This window comes from Mobula birostris, chromosome 23, assembly GCF_030028105.1.
Source record: "Mobula birostris isolate sMobBir1 chromosome 23, sMobBir1.hap1, whole genome shotgun sequence".
NCBI lineage: Eukaryota > Metazoa > Chordata > Chondrichthyes > Myliobatiformes > Myliobatidae > Mobula > Mobula birostris.
In genome coordinates this window covers 30,355,083-30,371,404 of record NC_092392.1, presented here as the reverse complement: position 1 = coordinate 30,371,404, position 16,322 = coordinate 30,355,083, and the positions used below count along the sequence as shown (strand labels likewise).

The window sequence follows — 16,322 nt, the reverse complement described above, 5'->3', positions numbered from 1 at the left end:
ATCGGGCCCTTGTGTCCATCTGCAGCTCAGTTCTTCGACAGACACTCGTCACTGGGATCTTGAATCTGCACGATAGCGCAGCGGTTCGCGTAATGCTTTACAGTGCCTGCGGTAAGATCAGGGCTCGATTCTGAAGGAGTTACTGCGCAGGTTTCTCCCACATTCCAAAGACATACGGTTAGGGTCAGTGAGTTGCGAGCATGCTATGTTGGCACTGGAAGCGCGACGACAGACAGCGGTGGGAATTGTAAAGCATTATGTTAACTGCCATGCCACCGACTCTGCAGAGGCTTAAATTAGTTAATGAAGCAGATGAATTACCACATCTTGCATGGCTTGGAGTTCAAACTCATGGCTTGGATTAGCAGTTATACAGCTCCTCCTCACCTAAATCCCTCCGATACTCCCTACCTGTTGCTTCCTCCTGGTTAACCAGATATTTATTTCTCACATCTACATGGCAAGATACAGCAAAAAACGTCGTTTGTGTCAACAACCGGAATCAGAGGATGCGCTGCGGGAGCCCGCAAGTGTCGCCATGCTTCCGGAACCAACAATAGCACGCTCACAACTCACTAACCCAAACCTGCACATCGTTGGAATGTGGGAAGAAAGTGGAAGAAAACTACACAATCGTGGAGAGAACATACAAACTTCTTACTGACGGCAGCGGGAATTGAACCTGGATCGCTAGCGCTGTAAGGCGTTACGCTAGCCAATATGCTACCGTGCAGCCTGCGGTACAGTAATTCCACTAGTACAAGAATGTAGTAGAGAAATGCACAGAAGGTCTACCGGCAGCTGGAAGCGGAAGGAAAGGGTTAATGCTGTACCCAGCTGCTTTGGTTAGTGGGAACTGCAGCAACGATCGGTGTTTTTGCAGCTGCTGCCGACCCACTGTGGATTCCCAGCATTTGCTTTTCCAGTTTTAATAAAAAAAAGTCACCAATTCATCGCAAGTGTAAAGCAGCGGGCAGCTGTAACCGCACCCCACCTTTAGAGCAGGTGACGAAAAGTGCACTTCGAATCAGCAAGGTATCATTTAACGTAGAAGCGACATGCTAGAATGACTTGGCAGGTTAGGCAACAACTATGGAGAGGAATGGACAGTCAATATTTCAGGTTGAAACGACTTCATCAGGCAGAAGCCAGAAAAAAAAAAGAATTCCTGCCAGGATTGAATTCTGACACCCCCAGCTGTAACAACGTCGCACCAACCACTACGCTACAGGAGAATTCTGGATTCCAGGCCTCTCAGTGGAGAGCAGCATACACAACATGCTGGAGGAACTCAGTAAATCAGGTACCATCCATGGAGGAAAATGAACACCAGCACAAGAGATTCTGCAGACGCTGGAAAACTTGAGCAACACCCACACAAAATGCCACAGGAACAGCAGATCAGGTAGCATTTATGGAGAGGCATAAACAGTTGACATTTTGGGCCTAGACTCTTCATCAGAACTTGGGGGGGGGGTGCAGAAACAAGAATAAGAAAGTGGGGGAAGGAGCGGAGTACAAGCTGGCAGTGATAGGTGAGACCAGGTGAGGGAGAAGACAGGTGGGTGGGGCAATGGGGATGAAGTGAGAAGCTGGGAGGTGAATTGTGCAAAGGTAAAGGGCTGAAGAAAAAGAAGGGGAACTAGAGGGAGGTGAGGGGCAGGTGAGAAGAGAAGGGGTAAGAGGGGGGCAAGAATGGGGAATGGACAAACAGAAAAGGGGTGTAAATCAATGTTGAGAGATTATACACACAAAATTCTGGAGAGGCTCAGCAGGTCAGGCAGCATCTATGGCAGAGAATAAACAGTCAACGTTTCGGTCAGAGACCCCTAATCTAGATCTTCTGAGCTCCAACAGCATTTCGTGTGTGTTGTTCCAGATTTCCAGCGTCTATAGAATCTTGTGTCTCCAAGAGATATACAAACAAACTTCAAGGTGGTATATGGTGACATCTAAATACCTTAATAATAAATTCACTTTGACAGATACCACACAGTATCAGGCACTTTAACCCACTGGCTCCAGGATGACCATCAAGAACCACCCAGCTACGCCAATCCCAATTACTAGCAGATGGGTGGATGACTTAATACTCTGACAAACTTCTATAGATGTGTAGTGCAGAGTATATTGACTGGTTGCATCATGGCCTGGCATGGAAACACCAATGCCCTTCAACAGAAAATTCTACAAAAGCAGAGATTATGGTCCAGTCAATCCCGGGTAAGGCCCTCCCTACCACTGAGCATACCTACAGAGTGCTGTTGCAGGAAAGCAGCATCCACGACCAAGGAATGAAGGGGCATCTCGTTGAAATCTATTGAATATTGAAAGGCCTAGATAGAATGGATGTGGAGAGGATGGTTCCAATAGTGGGGGGAAGAGAGGTCTAAGAGAAGAAGAGAGGGCACAGCCTCAGAATAGAGGGATGTCCATTTATAACAGAGATGAGGAGGAATTTCTTCAGCCAGAGAGTGCTGAATCTGTGGAATACATTGCCACAGGTGGATGTGGTGGCCAAGTCATTGGTCATATTTAAAAAGGAGGTTGATAAGTTCTTGATTAGTTGTGGCGTCAAAAGTTACAGGTAGAAGGCAGGAGAATGGAGGTGAGAGGGAAAATAAATCAGCCATGATGGAATGTGGAGAAGACTCAATGGGCTGAATGGCCTAATTCTGCTCCCAATACTTATGGAATGATGTCAAAAGCTGGAGGTGAAAGGTGGAAGTGACAAAGGGCTGATGGTGATAGAATCTGACATGAGGATGGAGGGCCTCATGATAAATGCTGGTGCTGGAAGCATGCTGACTCTCGAGGGTGGTCCCCAGCACATCCTCAGACTGAGTAGGATGCTGTGTAAACAACGCAGTTCACTGTATGTTTCCAAGTATATGTGACAAATAATGCTAATCTCATCTTAAATAACCTCCAAGAGGACCACAATCTTGTCGTTGGGAAGGCTCACGTGTCTCAAATGAGACCTGGAAAGCTATGCTGGCTGGAGTCGATGCTTTGTTTAGGCTCGTGGTAGGGTCACCCATGCCAAATATGCCAAAGGGTAGAGGCCAGACTGAGAGCGGTTTCCCGGTCCTCCAGGTTTGAGGTTTCAGTTCAGGGCCTACAACCCTAACTGGTCAAACAATATTGTTACAGAAAAAATAAAGAATCCTACATCTGAGTGCGATGGTGTTTCTGTGTGTCTAGCCAGGATTTGCATGACTGACATTACTGAAAACTGAGCTACTGACATGATGATTGAAGCCCTGAACACCCCCAGAGATGGAGGACCTTCATTGCTGCCCTAATTGCCAGTGGCCTAACGGGCAGTAAGTAAATATCTTAAATAAAGGGACGGAGGTCGGTAGGGGAACAGTACGTCTTTGGGCTGTGGGAGGAAACTGGAGTGTCACACAGTTGCAGTGAGAATGTGCAAACTCTACACCCACAGCAGCGGAGGTCGGAATCGAACTATGAGGCAGTGCTCCTATCAACTGCAGCACTGTGCAGTCTGGTGATCATCAGCACATTCTCAAGGACAGTGAGGGAGGGGAGCTAATGCCAGCTTCACCAGCATCTGGGGTGGCACGGCAGCGTGGTGCTTAGCACGACAGTCTACAGTACAGGCGACAGGGGTTCAATTCCAGCCACTGCCTGTAGAGAGCTGGTATGTTCTTCCCATGTCTGTGTGGGTTTCTTCCAGGTGCTAGGACTAAATCAGGGATTGCTGGATGGTGCGGCCTGAAGGGTCAGAAGAGCCTGTTCCAGGCTGCATCTCAATAAGTAAATAAAGTCTAGATCCCAAGAATGAATGAAAAGAAATAAAGAAATCTGAACAAGCAACATTATCGACACCCTTTCCTGTTTCCATCAGCCCTTAACCTTTTCACATATTGAATGCAGGGATGTTTATTTATTCATCAGACCTTGTCTGTCTGCAGAATCGATTACCGGGTTGGAAAATGTTTAATACTTTATGGTGTACAGGCCTCAGGAGGCAACTAAATCAGTGAGAGAGGGTGATGGCCAAGGAACATGCTCACTAATTTTACCGGGAGGGAAGAAAGTAAAAAAAAAAATGTCTTCAGAAAACAATCCGGGACAGACAGAAATGGCTCCAAGGATAATACTATGGAAGGAACAAGCAAGAGGAGGTGGAGATTTTAAAAATATCCTGACATTTCTGTCTGATTACAGAGTACAGCAAGCATATTACAGGACACTATCATTGCTACTTGGAGCATAGGAGACTGAGGGGTGATCTTATAAGACCATAAGATGTAGGAGCAGAATTAGGCCATCTGGCCCATTGAGTCTGCTCTGCCATTTCATTACAGCTGATCCATTTTACCTTTCAGTCCCAATCTCCTGTCTTCTCCCTGTATCCCTTCATGCCCTGACTATTCAAGAATCTATCAACCTCTACCTTAAATATACCCAATGACTTGGGTTCCACAGCCACCTGTTGCAACAAATTATAGACTCACCACTCCTTGGCTAAAGAAATTCCTCCTTATTTACATTCTAAAAGGACAACCCTCTATTCTGAGACTGTGTCCTCTGGCTTAGACTTTTCCACCATAGGAAACATCCTCTGTATACCCACTCTATCGAGGTCTTTCAACATTCAACAGGTTTCAAAGGTCTCACCCCTCATTCTTCTGAATTCCAGTGAGTATAGGTCCAGAGCCATCAAACCTTCCTCAGATGATATGCCTTTTAAGCTCAAAAATCACTTATGTGAAACTCCTTTGAACACTCTCCAATGCCAACAGATCCTTTCTTAGATAAGGGGCCCAAAACTGCTCACGATACTCCACGTGAGGCCTCACCAGTGCTTTATAAAACCTCAATATTCCATCTCTGCTTTTATATTCTAGCCCTCTCGAAATGAATGCTAACATCGCATTTGCTTTCCTTACCAACTCACCCTGAAAATCAACCTGAGAATCCTGCACGAGGACTCCCAAATCCCTTTGAAGCTCAGATTTTTGAATTCTTGTCATTTATAAAATAGTCTTTACTTTTATTTCTTCTACCACGGTGCATGACCATATATCTTATAGAGGTGTACAAAGTGTTGAGAAGCATAGATAGGGTGAATGCATACACATCTTTTCTCTAGGGCTAGGGAATCAAGAACGAGAGACCACAAGTTGAAGGTGATACAGGACAAATTTAAAGACTGGAGGGGCAGGTCTTTTCACACAGAGGGTTCAAGGTTCACGATTCAAGATTATTTATCATGTGTACAGTATTGTGCAAAAGGCTCCGGGGATATTTGTGTGGAGTTCTGCATAGGTACGTTCCAATGGGACAGGGAATGGATGCCAGGATACAGGAACCGTGGAGTACAAAAGCTGTTGTAAATCTAGTCAAGAAGAAGAGATTATGAAAGGTTCAAAAAGTTAGGTAATGATAGAGATCTAGAAAATTATAAGGCTAGCAGGAAGAAGCTTAAGAGAGAAATTAGGAGAGCCAGAAGGGGCCATGAGAAGGCCTTGGCGGACAGGATTAAGAAAAACCCCAAAGCATTCTACAAGTATGTTAAGAGCAAGAGGTTAAGACATGAGAGAATAGGACCAATCAAGTGTGACAGTGGAAAAGTGTGTATGGAACTGGAGGAGATAGCAGAGGTACTTAATGAGTACTTTGCTTCAGTATTCACTACAGAAAAGGATCTTGGCGATTGTAGACATAACTTACAGCAGACTGAAAAGCTTGAGTATGTAGATATTAAGAAAGAGGATGTGCAGGAGCTTTTGGAAAGCATCACCGGGACTGGACGAGATGTACCCCAGGCTACTGTGAGAGGCAAGGGAGGAGATTGCTGAGCCTCTGGTGATGATCTTTGCATCATCAATGGGGACGGGAGAGGTTCCGGAGGATTGGAGGGTTGCGGATGTTGTTCTATTATTCAAGAAAGGGAGAAGAGATAGCCCAGGAAATTATAGACCAGAGAGTCTTACTTCAGTGGTTGGCAAGTTGATGGAGAAGATCCTGACATACAGGATTTATGAACACTTGGAGAGGCATAATATGATCAGGAATAGTCAGCATGGCTTTGTGAAAGGCAGATCATGCCTGATTGAATTTTTTGAGGATGTGACTAAACACATTGATGATGATAGAGCAGTAGATGTAGTGTATATGGATTTCAGCAATGCATTTGATAAGGTACCCCATGCAAGGCTTATTGAGCAAGTAAGGAGGCATGGGATCCAAGGGGACCTTGCTTTGTGGATCCAAACTGGCTTGCCCACGAAAGGCAGAGAGTGGTTGTAGATGGGTCATATTCTGCATGGAGGTCGGTCACCAGTGGTGTGCCTCAGGGATCTGTTCTGGGACCCCTTCCCTTCGTGATTTTTATAAATGACCTGGATAAGTAAGTGGAGAAATGGGTTAGTAAATCTGCTGATGACACAAAGGTTGGAGATGCTGTGGATAGTGTGGAGGGCTATCAGAGGTTACAGCGAGACAACGATAGGATGCAAAACTGGGCTGAGAAGTGGCAGATGGAGTTCAACCCAGATAAGTGTGAGGTGGTTCATTTTGGTAGGTCAAATATGATGGCAGGATATAGTATTAATCGTAAGACTCTTGGCAGTGTGGAGGATCAGAGGGATCTTGGGGTCCGAGTCCATAGGACACTCAAAGCTGCTGCGCAGGTTGACTCTGTGGTTAAGGAAGCATACGGTGCATTGGCCTTCATCAATCATGGGATTGAGTTTAGCAGCTGGGAGGTAATGTTGCAGCTATATAGGACCCTGGTCAGACCCCACTTGGAGTACTGTGCTCAGTTCTGGTCGCCTCACTACAGGAAAGACGTGGAAACCATCGAAAGGATGCAGAGGAGATTTACAAGGATGTTGCCTGGATTGAGGAGCATGCCTTATGAGAATAGGTTGAGTGAACTCAGCCTTTTCTCCTTGGAGCGATGGAGGATGAGAGGTGACCTGACAGAGGTATACAAGATAATGAGAGGCATTGATCGTGTGGATAGTCAAGAGGCTTTTTCCCAGGGCTGAAATGGCTAGCACAAGAGGGCACAGTTTTAAGGTCCTTGAAGTAGGTACAGAGGAGATATCAGGGTTAAGTTGTTGTTGTTTTTTTTTTTACACAGAGAGTGGTGAGTGCGTGGAACGGGCTGCCAGTGACTGTGGTGGAGGCGGATACGATAAGGTCTTTTAAGAGACTCCTGGACAAATATATAGAGCTCAGAAAAATAGAAGGCTATGGGTAATCCTAGGTAATTTCTCAGGTAAGACGTGTTCGACACAGCTTTGTGGGCCGAAGGGCCTGTATTGTGCTGTAGGTTTTCTATATTTCTGAAATAAAATAAAATGGATGTTACAGATGAGATAAATTCACTGTTATCAATAAATGTTATCCTCCAAGGGGACCTACACATTGTTGTGGTTTGGTGGTTTATGTGCCTCAAGGATCCAGAGAGCTATGCTAGCTGGAGTCAGGACTTTATGCTTTGTCTCTTGGTAGGGTCATCCATGCCAAACAGGTCAAAGGGTAGAGGCCAGACTGAGAGTGGTCCACTGGTCCTCCAGGTTCAGGGGTTCAGCTCAGGGCTAACAACCCTGACTGATAAAACAAAACTATTACGGAAATAGCAATGAAAAATCCTTCTACATCAGAGTCCAATGGTATTCCTGAGTCTCTATCTGGGACTTGCGTGGCAGACTGTAGTGAAAACCCCAAGGACGCTACTGACACGATGACGGAAGCCCTGAACATTGCCGGAGATGGAGGACCTTCATTGCTGCCCTAAATACAAGCAGAGCAACAGGCAATAAGTACGTACAAAATGGAATGTACAATTGCTTGTGCTTATGAAAAGCTTTTACCTGCCTGCCACCCAAGTAGATCATTCCATACACAAATACAAAAGGGAAAGCAGAGCGGAGGATATACAGTTACAGATACAGAGATCTACAATAAGGTAAAAGAATGATCAGGAGATCAAGAGTTCACTTTTGTGTATGAGAGATGATAACTGTGAGACTAGAAGTTCTTTTTGAACCTGGTGGAAGGAGTTCTCAAGCTTTTAACCCACAGACCTACAGTGCTGAACACAGCAGGCATGCTCTGATGGTCCCGGAATGTGTGGGGACACCTGTGGACAGCCCCCAGCACATCCTTGGGCTACATTGGTTGTTAATGCAAATGACATTTTGCTGTGTGTTTCGATGAACATGTGATAAATAAGTGAATCTAAATCTGACACATCGCTGGGACACAGGGAGGAAATTGGAGGCCAGGGGTGGGGGAACTAAATAGGTGACAGGGAGAATGTGCGAACTCTGCACAGACAGTATTCTTAGGCTGGGGTTGAACCTGGGTCTCTGGTGGTGTGAGGCAGCAGCCTTATCACACAAATGTTCCACCGCTGTGATGCGTCATGATTTTGCAGCCCCGCACAATAGCGCAGAACAGGTCCCAGCTGCAGAATTAAATCGAAGCAGACCTGCAATACTTGACCGTGTAGTTTCCTACTGTAATCATTAAATCAAGATCCTGCCCTTAATTTCCCAAAACATGTGTTCCACATCATGTATGATGTAATCAACCTTCACTGTTTTAAAAGCATACATGGCAACCAACAGATGTCAGTAAACACTGAATCCATAGCAACGGGAACAATGTTTCTGCCGGATTTTTAACGCCATGTCATTTTTAAACAGATTTGTCACAGGACATTATTCAGTGCCATTCCGCTAGTACCTCTAACACAAGCCAACAGGTCTTGAGCAATGCAGCAAAGCAAAAGGTGACGTTTCATCATTATGTTGATGGTTGAAGGTGTGTGTTTGAAATGGGGGGGGGGGAGAGACAGAGAGAGAGAGAGAGAGAGAGAGAGAGAGAGAGGGGAGGAGAAGGGGGATAGAAAGAGGTGCTGTAAACCATGTGCTGCTGCTACTTTGCCATATTGCCCTGTACCTTTGGATTGCTCTGCCAGCTGACAGAGACTGGAAGGGCTGAATGGCATCCTTCTACTCAGATGCTACATGTAAGTATGGTGTCTGGTGAGAGGCTGGTTCCTTAGGCTGCAATGTACAGCATGGTGGGGGTGTGGAGTGCGAACACTTTCACTCAGAACAATTGGCCAGCAGTTTCCAACTGAGATGCAGAGTAACTCCCTCCCTCTCCAGGCTTTGGAATTCCCTCTGGACATTCAGTCAGAGATCCTGAGCCTCTTTGACCCAGATCCCTCTGTTCTACCATACACCTCAGTGCCCTAACACTCAGTGGGTCAGGCAGCATCTGTGGAGGAAAACGGCCTGTTGATGGTCTGGACTTATACCCCTCTTCTGGACTGTGGATCATAGAACGTAGAGCAGTTCTGTGTTCGGTTCTGTTTGCCTTATTATAGAAAGGATGTGGAAGCTTTACAGAGGGTGCAGGAGAGATTTACCAGGATGCTGCCTGGATTAGAGCACATGTCTTATGAAGATAGGTTGAACGAGCTAGGGTTTTTCTCTTCAGATCAAAAGAAAATAAGAGATAACTTGATAGAAATGTACAAGATTATATGAGATATAGGAAGAGTGGATAACCAGTGCCTTTATACCAAAGCTCAAATGGCTAATATGAGTGTGCATAATTTTAAGGTAATGGGGTAATTTCATAAGGTTATTATAAATAGGATAATTGAAAAGGTTATAATTTTAAGATTAAGGATGAATGTATAAGGAGGATATTACCAGTACTTCACTTAGGAGATATATTTATTTATTCTTTATACAGGGTGATGGGTAGAAACAACACCTGCCAGGGGTGGTGGTAGAGGCAGATACATTAGGGACATTTAAGAGACTTTTAGGTAGGCACATGGATGATAGGAAATGGTGGGCTATGTAGGAGGGAAGGGTTAGATTGATTTTAGAGTAGGTTCAAAGGTCAGCAGAATGTTGTGGGCCAAAGCACCTGTACTGTTCTATGTTTGATGTCCGGCAGTATGTTCTACATGTGCATGTCGTGTCTCTGATGCTCTGTGCCAGTGATGCTGCTGCGATTAAGTTTTCCATTGCACCTGTGCAGATGAACGCAATTCAAATTTGGTTTCAAACTCAGTGGGCCTGGCAGCGTCTGTGCAGACAGAGGGATTGTCGATATTTTAGTTTGGGACCGGACACCGGGTCTCGATCTAAAACATCAAAAATCCCTCTTCGGCCACAGACGCTGAATGACGTGCGGAGTCCCTCCAGTAGTTGGTCATTTGCCGTGTGCCGAGCTCCCACCAGTACTTCACTCGGGAGGTATTACAGAGCAGCCACAGAGGCCCAAAGTAACAGCTGAAAAAATCAGGTTGAACGCTGCCTCAGTGCTCTCCAGAGTGCTGTGGAGTTCGTTAATTCCTGCTGCACCCAAACCACTCACCAAGTTTATCTGTAGCTCCGCCCCATCGAAGAATTTGGTCCCCAAAGTGCACACATCCTCATCCTCGGAGGACTGCGCTGCCTTCCTGTTTGCAGATCGCATGTCAAATGCTCACAGCTCTGATTTGCTTTCTCCAGGAACCAGACACAGTAATGGATCCAAGATGTTCCCCTTGTCAGGGACACTGAGTACCCCCCCCCCCCCCCCACCACCAAAAGGATTGATGCTGCAAACGTTGTCAAAGTTGTGGACTGAGCCAGACCAGGCTCCACTGCACAATCTAGTAGGGTTTGGGGCTTGTCCCCAAGGAAGGTATTAAATATTACAGGGTCAATAATGCTTTGGAAGTTACCAGAGTAACACACCTCCTTCCTGATACTAAGTTCGAACACAGAACATATACCAGTATAACACAGTACAGAACCTCCGGCCCACAATGTTCTGCTGACCTTTTAACCTACTCTAAGATCAATCTAACTTGTCCCTTCCCCCACAGACCTCCATTTTTCTTTCATCCATGTGCCTATCTAATAGTTTCTTAAATATCTCCACCACCACCCCAGCAGGGCGTTCTACACATCCATCACTTTCCATGTGAAAAAGCTATCTCTGAAATCCTCCCTATACTTTCCTCCAATCACCTTAAAATTACGCCCCCCCTCATATTAGCCAGTTCGCCCTCAGAAAAAGTTTCTGGCTGTCCACTCTATAACTTTTATCATCTTGTACGCCCCTATTAAGTCACCTCTCATCTACCTTCACTCCAAAGAGAAAAGTCCTAGCTCACTTAACCTTTCTGTACAAGACCACTGATGTCAGTAGAATGCGATGCTAGGAAGTCCACACACTGCTCCTGCATCTAACACCACCTGCTTATAGTGTATTGGTTAAACTCATACCCCAACAACAAAGCTTGTTGTCATGTTTCAGTGTCCCCACTTAAAAGCCAATACACTCAGTGACCACTTTCCTAGCTACCTCCTGTACCTAATACAGTGACCACTGAGTGTACATTCATGGTCTTCTGCTGCTGTAGCCCACCCACTTCAAGGTTCAATGTGTTGTGTGGTGAGACGCTCTTCTGCACACCACTGTTGTGTGGTTATTTGAGTTACTGTTGCCTTCTTCTTAGCTTGAACCAGTCTGGACATTCTCGTTTGACCTCTCTCATTAACAAGACATTTTCCCCCACAGAACTGTCACTCACTGAATGTTTTTTTGTTCCTCGCACCATTCTCTGTAAAATCTAAAGACATTTTTGTGCATGAAAACCTCAGAAGAGCAGCAGTTTCTGAGATACTCAAACCACCCCATCTGTCACTGAACAGAAAGCTCTAAACACAGCCTCACTTTTGTTGCTGGTTAATTGCTGTGGCTAGACTGGGACTGTTTTCACTGTACTTGGTACATGTAACAATAATAAACCAATTTCAAAAACAATTCCAATAAAAGAATTAACACCAGAAAGTCTTCAAACTTTCCAAAGTCCAAAAGCAACACGCGCAAAATGCTGGAGGAACTCTGCTAGTTAGGCAGCATCCATGGAAATGAATAAACAGTTGATGTTTCGGGCCGAGATCCTTCTGCAGGACTGGAAAGGAAGGGGGACAGATGCTAGAATAAAAAGGTGAAGGGAGGGGAAGGAGGATAGCTAGAAGGTGACAGGGGAAGCCAGGCGGGTGGGAAAGGTAAAAGGCTGGAGAGGAAGGAATCTGAAAGGAGAGGAGAGTGGACGATAGGAGGAAGGAACTCAGGCAAGTGAGAAGAGGTAAGAGGCCAGTGGGGAACAGAAGAAGCAGGGAGGAGGAGGGGGAGGTTCCAGAAGGAGAAATCAATATTCATGCCATCAGGGTTGAAGGCTACCCAGATGGAATAGAAGATGTTGCTCTTTCACCGAGGGTGACCTCATCTTGGCACAAGGGAAGGTCATGGACCGACATGTCAGAACGGAAGTAGGAATCGGAATTAAAATGTTTGGCCACCGGGAAGTTCCACTTTTGGCAGATGCAGCGGAGGTGCTCGACAAAGTGGTCCCCCAATTTACGAAGGGTCTCACCAATGTGGAGGAGGCTGCATTGGGAGCACCGGCACAGACATCCCCTGCAGATTTGCAGGTGAAGTGTTGCCTCAAGTGGAAAGACTGCCTAGAACCCTGTCATTTGACTGTACATATATACAACCAAATATTCTACAGTGTATCTGCAATACGTGTACCATACAGAACACATAAACCAAAATATGATTATAAATAATAAATACAACGCTCCTGGTAAAGGTCACAAACGGGTGGAGGGAGGGAGGGAATCCATAGTAATCCTCTCAGCAGTATTTACTATCCTCTGTCGGATTTTGTGGATGAATGCCCACTAATTTAGACAGCATCCTCCACAGTGCCTTCTTGAGGTGACCACATTCTTTACTATAATGAAGTGACCAGAATTGCCCTCCACATGCATATTTATTACTCACCTTTCACTGACTAATCAATTAGACACGAGAGTCACAGAACACAGAAACAGGCCCTTCAGCCCATCTAGTCTGTGCCAAACTATTATATTGCCTAGTCTTCTGGATTTCCAATTCCCTTCTCTATATCTGTAGACTACTAATGACCTAACAGTGCAGCAAGCTTCCAGTAATTACCATCTCCGTGCAATAACCTGGTCCCGGTTAGTTGAGTGACTCAGTCTGAAGCAGATTAACATCAGTGTGTTCTGCCGAAAATATAGTTCAAAGACAATCAAACAGATGAGACCATAATGACTAAGCAACAAGATCCTGGCCGACTTGCCGTTCATTAACATCTGCACCACTCAAGATAATACAGCCTCCTGTGAGGACGGATAAATCAGCCAGAGGTGAGCAGCACCACATCCTGTCCAAATCAGAAGAAGCAGATTAAAATCCCCAGGTCTATTTTTAGCACTTTGTGCGTGGGTCTTTGCCAAGCGCTTTGGGAGATGATCTGCGACAGAATGGGAAGAATCCAACCTGCCTGTCGCATTCTCTGGCTGCACTGAGTACAACAGATACAAATAATACCAGTGAGTCAACCGCAGCCGGAGCTAGGGCAGGGTTACAGATCTAACACAGGAGTTAATTTAACCACACTAGTAATCAAGTGACCCGGAGAAGCAATCAGAGAGCCCCAGTTCAAATCCCACACTGGCTGCGGTGCAATTTCCGTTCAGCTAATAATCAGGAATTTGAGAGTGGGTGGGGGGGGGGGGGGGTCAAGTAACAACTAGTAGCCACCACAATGGGGTGCCTTGTCCTGGCTTAACTTTCGAAATGCATCGCTTTGCACTTGTCTGAGTTAAAATTCCACTGCTCTCCACATCACCGCTTCAGGCATTCATTCAGTGAAATCCCTGGCTTCCAGCAATGGTGAAGTCATCAAACAATAGTTACAATAAAGAACTTCGGCACACCGGCACAAAATCATTTCTGACCAATACTCTGAGCACAAAATAAAGACTGGTTCAAATGTCACATTTCAATTCCAACTTCTCGACAGAGATTTAAGATTAATTCGTCACGTGTACACCGAAATGCCATGTGAAATGTAATGTTTTGCATCAACGACCAACACAGTCCGAGGATGTGCTGGGGGTGGGGGGGGAGATGGGGACAGCCCAGAGGTGCTGCCAACTTGCTAACACTAACGCACAGTATGTCTTTGGAATGTGGGAGGAAACCAGAGCATCTGGAGGATACCCATGCGATCACAGGGAGAATGTCCAAATTCCTCATAGGCAGTGGTGGGAACTGAACCCTGGTCGGTGATCGCTGGTACTGTAAAGCCTTACATTAGCTACTATGCTACCAGGCCACCCAAATGAACGAGACTATGAACTAATGAAACAGATTGTGACTGTATAAAGCAGATGGTGTCTGTATGATGCAAGACAGAGACAATGTGGGCTAATTAGTGGTAAGCAATGCTTATACCACAAAAAGGACTGACCATCTTACACAAGGGTGTCTAATCTCCTTCCCCTGACATTAATAGCATTGCCATCATCAATATTCCCACTATCAACATCCTACAGAGTCACTGCTGATTAAACACACAACTGCACCAATCATGTAAATATGATAAAACACAGAATGCAGGAGGAAAGATCCCGGCCCAAAACGCCAACTGTTTACTCTTTTCCACAGATGCTGCCTGACCTGCTGAGTTCCTCCAGCACTCTGTGCGTGTGTTGCTTTGGATTTACAGCATCTGCAGACTTTCTCATGCACGTAAGTACTGTGACTACAAGATCAAAGCCCAAATGACGATCGGAAGACTGGAAGTTGTAGCCCAATGGACAAAGCCCCGAGTCTGTGAGTCTGCTGGGCCTAACATCTGCAACTACAAGGCCACTGGAGGCTGGAGACCGAAGACAGCCAGTCCTGGGGTTGGCAGACTGTGTATGTGGGTGAGTGCGTGGAAGGGAAGAGAAGGGGCTGTTTTGTTGTTGTTTAGTTGTTTGTTGTGTTCTGTGTCGTTCTGCCATATATGGCGAGCATGCTATGTTGGCATGGGCGCAATATTTACGGGCTGCCGCCAGCACATCCTTGAGTGTGCTGGTTGTTAACACAAACGACACTTTTCACTGCATATTTCGATCAACCTGTGATAAATAAATCTGCATCAGGATCTACTTGAGCAGTGCACCCTTTAGTGAGTGGCGTACACCCCAAAGCCTTTCCACTGTCGACAAGGCACAAGTCAGCAGCAGGATGGAACATTCTCTGTTTATCTGAGGACCTCTTTGACATCTAAAACTTTGATGCTCTTCTATAGATGTGCAGTGGAGAGTATACTGACTGGTTGCATCACATCTGGTATGGAAACACCAATGTCCTTGACTGGAACATCCTACAAAAAGTTATGGACACGTCCCAGTCCATTACAAGTAAAACCCTCCCCATCACTGAGCACATCAGCAAGGAATGTTGTCGCAGGAAAGCAGCATCCATCTCATCAAGAACCCGCACCATCCAGGTCATGCTCTCTTTTCGCTGCTGCCACCAGGACGGTGGTACAGGAGCCTCAGGACTCACATCACCAGGTTCAGGAACAGTTATTACCCCTCAACCACCAGGCTCTTGAACCAAAGGGGATAACTTCACTCAGCATTGCTTGCCCAATCACTGAAATGTTCCCACAACCTGTGGGTTCACTTTAAGGGCTCTTCATCTCGTGTTCTCAATATTTATTGCTTATTTATTTATTATTCTTTTTTTCTTTTAGTGTTTGCACACAGGTTGAATGCCTAAGTTGGTGAGGCCTTCCATTGATTCTATTATAGTTATTATTCTATTATGGATTTATTGAGTATGCCCGCAAGAAAATGAATCTCGGGGTTGTATATGGTGAACATAGAACAGCATAGTACAAAAACAGACCCTTCAGCCCACAATGTTAGTGCAAAGTGCACAATCAAATTAGACAAATCCTTTCTGCCTGTGAATGATCTGTATCCTCCTTCCAGTCCCTGCATATTTACATGCCTAACATCCTCTTAAAATGCCACTGTCATATCTGCTTCAACCAGTACCCCAGGCAGTCCGTTCCTGGCACCCAATACTCTCTGGTCAGTAACATACCTGTACATTCCCTCTCTCACCTTAAATTTATATTCTCTAGCATATGACATTTCTGCCCTGGGGACAAGACTGACTACTGTACTACTACTACTACTCTACCTTTCATCATTTTATATATCTCCTCAGCCTCCAATGCAGTTTGTCCAATCTCGCCTGCCTGCGAATACTCTCTAATCCTGGTGAACCTCTTCAGATCCTCCTCTGAAATCTTCACTTCCTGGATGAATGGGGCGCCACCAATACTCAAGAAGACTGATACCAATACAGCACAGAAAGAGAACTTTCTATTCAAAACAAAGCCACCCACTTCACTGGCAATCCATCAGTCACCG

General features: G+C 45.5%; 1 protein-coding gene across 10 annotated transcripts in view; it reads right to left on the bottom strand.

Moving 5' to 3' along the window:
* The window catches only part of frmd4a (FERM domain containing 4A), a 384,495-nt gene that overhangs the window by 74,368 nt on the left and 293,805 nt on the right, over positions 1 to 16,322 (bottom strand). The window lies entirely within an intron of this gene.